Here is a 4,465-nt window from a genome sequence, read left to right on the forward strand (position 1 = left end):
TTGTGAGCCAACATGTGGTTGCTGGGAATTGAACTCAGGACCATCTAGAAGAACAGTCAGTGCTCTTAACCACTGAACCACCTCTTCAGGCCCTTCAAACACTGAGTCCTGTCAATCCCTGCCTTTGAGAGAGGAACAGCTGCTAACATTTCACCAACCTAGGAAGAAGCGGCAAAAAGGGCACAGATGGGTTTTTGTTTGTTTGTTTGGTGGTGGTGGTGGTGTTTTTTCTTGTTTTTGTTTGTTTCGTTTTTGTCCTGTTGGACAGCACCCCCTGTGTCTGAACACAGCTGCCCTTTTCTAGGCACTCTAAGAACTCTTGAGAATTATTTAGAGGAATGACACATTTACATAATTAGATGACAAAGCCCACTAGACAGTCACCAGTTAGAGATTGCAGGGAGAGTACTGCTATGCCCAGGATGCTTCGCTGGGAACTGAAGGGCTTTCGGTGGTTGGTCGGTCTATTGGTTGGTGGGTGGGTGGGTTTTTTAAAATGATATTCATCTCAGGCTGGAGAGATGATTCGGAGGGCACGAGCGCTCACTGCCAAGCCTGGAGACCTGCACAGTGAAAGGAGAGAACCAACTCCAACGTGTCTACCAGCACCTACCAGGACCCCACGGCATGTGCATACCACACTCAGAAAATATATGCAATTAAAAAAATATATGTGCTCATTTCTTAGAACAAAAAGAATATATATCTGAAGAAGCAGAAAATGGGAATGGGGGCTGTAGTCGGGCTCTTGAATGAGTTTTGGGGTGGGGTGGGGGTGGGGAAGACCACAGAGCACTGGATACCCACAGGGAAGACAATAGACTTTGAGGTGAGTCGTGAAGGAAGCAGAAATTAAGATGGACTCAAGGTTATAAATATGTGAGAGAGTGAAAGGGCAATCAATACTAGGTAGGATAGAGAAGGATACAAAAATTTTATTCATAATCCATAAAAACACCCTGAAAAAAATTAGAAGAAAAATACAATGAAATAATACTGTTGGGGTCTCTCTCTCTCTCTCTCTCTCTCTCTCTCTCTCTCTCTCTTCTCTAATTGTCGTTTTCATTTTTATTTTTAAAATGCGCAATAGAAGCGAGCAGGAATACTAAAGGATCAGACGGAACGAGGAGCGAGGCTTATGGAGGAGGAGGAAGACTGTGGTGGAGACGAACAAAGGCAATGGCAGATGAAAGCGGGCGAAGCGGAAGACGAGGCTCAGTCTGGCCTGGAGGAGATCGTTAACGGCTCAAGTGCTGGGAAGTGGACAAAAGCCAGTCTGCGGCGGGGTCAGATGAGAGAACCCGGGAAGAATCGATTCTTTAGCACCCACGATCACAACGATTCGCTTGCACGTTCCCCAGGCACTGCTACTTTAGTTCTGGGTTTAGCATGTTGGGATTCTGCCTATATTAGGTTTTTTTTTTCTTCTTCCCCAGGAGCTAATAAATGAAAATAAAAAAATTTCCTATGTGTAAGTTTCTTTGCCCCTCTCCTTTTTTATTTTTTTGAATTGAAAAATAAAGAACCGGTAAATTCTCTCCCGGAGCCGACCTACTCGCCGGGCATGCCGCCGCGTGGAAATCTTAATAATACATTCGGTGCATGCCGTTTAAAAACAGGAGAACTTGGTTGGCCAAGGTCACGTCGGCTGCCTTCCCCTCTCGGGTGATTTTGTGTATATTTTATCCATGAAAGACAAATTACTATGAAAGGCTGGCAACATGGGTTTAAGGAAGGCAAAGAACAAAGTGTGTTCTCCGCTCTTTGAATTTCTTAAAATTAAGTTCTTAAGACTCCTGCTGCTCGCCTTCAGACAAGCCGCCTTGAAACTACCCTGTGAAACGGGGTGAAAGGACAAACCAAAGAGTTTCACTTATTTTAAAAAAATAATAAAGAAGAAGAAGAAGCCGCCCACGGGAGAGAGGACATTCAAGTCTCCCAGTAGCCATACTTATTAGCTAAATTGAATGCCTGCGGTGGGTCTCATGGGGGCATGTGGCACCAGGTTCTTTGTATTACAACTCAGCCAGAGCCTTCATTCCCTTGTAATTAAGGGCAAGGGGGCCAGCCAGTGATGTGACGGGAAGCAATTACGTGCACGAGGCTGCACTGTCAATACTTTCAAGAGTTTGTGTGTCTGCACTTGTGTTTGTCTGAAGCTCCTATGGAGCACCCTGGGTTCTTGGCGCTGTGGGTCCATCCTCCAAATACGACCATACATAATGCGTACTTCCCCGGGCTGTCCTTTGTGCTGTGGGTCCATCCTCCAAATACGACCATACGAAATGCATACAGAGGATTTACAGTGTGAGCATTGCTGCTCCGGACTTTGTAGATGTGTAGCCATAATCTACCTTCCCAAACTCTTTCACAGTTAAGGGTCCAGTCCCAGGTCCCTGGAAGCAGGCACTGAGATGTGGTGGACCCAGAACAGATCTGTGGTGTCCTGGGGGCAGTGGATGGGCAAGCAGAGGCAGCTGATCAAGAGTCTATTTCAAGCCAAGTTCTTGAATTAAGAAGACAGCTTTGCCCTGATCTCATAGCTAGGTCTCGAAAGAGGGTGTGGCTTCCATTCATCTGCACAGCACATGACTGACAGCCTAAAGAGCTACAAGAAAGCTGGGCACGTATGATCTATGAGAGGACAGAGAGGTACACACACGAATGGGGGATAGAACTACCCTGCATCATCTCCCTCAAGGCTGGAACTGTTGGTCAAAGCCCTTTGACCAGACCACAACGTCTGGTCAGAACGGTTCACCTCTGAGTCTAAACCATCTTTCATTCTCTTCTGAGTCTCCAATGATTGTCATTTATCGAGAAGAGTTGAGGCAGAAACACCTACACTTCCCAATCCAAAATTCTGAGCCGCCATAGGTCTGTGTGTTTGGGGGGGTATAAAGGTGCCCCCCCATTCTTCCACACCCGCTCAGTCATTCAACAGAAATGGTTGTTTACCACTCTGAAGGGAGCTAACCTCGCAGGGCTCTCACTATGCACCCAGCACTCCTTTACCTGTGGCTCTCATGTTTTTAACCTGGTTTCATCCAGTTCTGTAAGAGGCAGGAAGTGGAACCAGAGCCTTCTCACAGATCACGCATAGCTTGGCTTGAGCTCACATAGGTCTGTCTGTCTGTCTGTCTGTCTGTCTGTCTGCAGAGGCCAGGCTTTTAGAATCACTTCCTGGTACTGCCTCTTTATAGGTATGAAGTCAGGCATTAAAACTTCAGTTTTTAAGATTTTTTTGCAGAAATCTTTAATTTGATGAAGACATTGGCTCAGATACTTAAATATGTGAGTGACTTACAGACAAGAAGGAAGAGTAGAGAAGAGTTTGTTCAGTGTGGTTTCCTGGTACCAAGGAAATGGAGGGAGAAGGGTAAAGAAATCTCAGAGGGGCTCCTGTGGAGGAATGGGGAGGGAAGAGGAAGAACTTTCCCGGGTTGCTATGAAGGTTTTGTTTACATAAGCGCTGGAAAAATGACCCTGTGGTTAAGAGCTCTTACTCTTCCTACAGAGGACTGCCACCGCCTGAAGGTTGGGTCTCAGACACCTGCCTGGGGGTGATGGGGAATTAAGACAGACAGGCACAGGTAGCATAAAGCTGGGATTGGATGGGCTGTGCACTTGGAGGAAGACACGCTCACAGCTCGGATTCTCAGTGTGTGTATTGTATACAGCACAGGTGAGAAAGCAAGTTAGCTGATCTTGGCCAGGGATCTTCCAGGGGTCTAGGGGGGCGGGGTGTGATCCTACAGTCGTCTGGGACACTCTGCACATTCTGTTCTTAGTGAACGGCCAACTGTCAACATTCCTACTCTGACGTAGGAAGGCCTTGCCGTTCCCATGAGTCTGAGGCATTCTTGACATGGTCACGGCTGTGTCAACAATACGCATTAACTCAGGACTTCTTTCTGCTTTCCGCAGAGGACCCGGGTTTGGTTCCCATCACCCATGCGATAGCTCACAACTGCCTGTAATTCTCAATCCAGGATAGCTACCCTCTATGGCAGTTACTCTCAACCTTCCCAATGCTGTTATCCTTCAAGTCCCTCATGTTGTGCTGACTCCAACCATAAAACTATTTTTATTGCTACTTCATAACTATAATTTTGCTACTGCTAGGAATTGTAATGTAAGTATCTGATTGCAGCATATCTGGTATGGGACCCAAAGGTTCGTGACCCACAAGTTGAGAACCACTGCTTCGTAGACACCTGTATACAAGTGGTGCATACAAAGTTGGGAAGATGCAACATGGACACACACACACACACACACACACACACACACACACACCCCACAAATAAATGGTGTTATAGGCATGACAATATACACAACTCCTCCCCACATTCACGCAGCAGGCACTTTGCCCACTGTACCATCTCTCCAGCCCCAGGAACCAATCGTGTAGAAGCACCAAATATGGGAGCAGGGTTCCCACTTTGAGACAGCTGCGACAATC

This window comes from Rattus norvegicus, chromosome 13, assembly GCF_021556685.1.
Source record: "Rattus norvegicus strain SHRSP/BbbUtx chromosome 13, alternate assembly SHRSP_T2T, whole genome shotgun sequence".
Classification (NCBI taxonomy): Eukaryota; Metazoa; Chordata; class Mammalia; order Rodentia; family Muridae; genus Rattus; species Rattus norvegicus.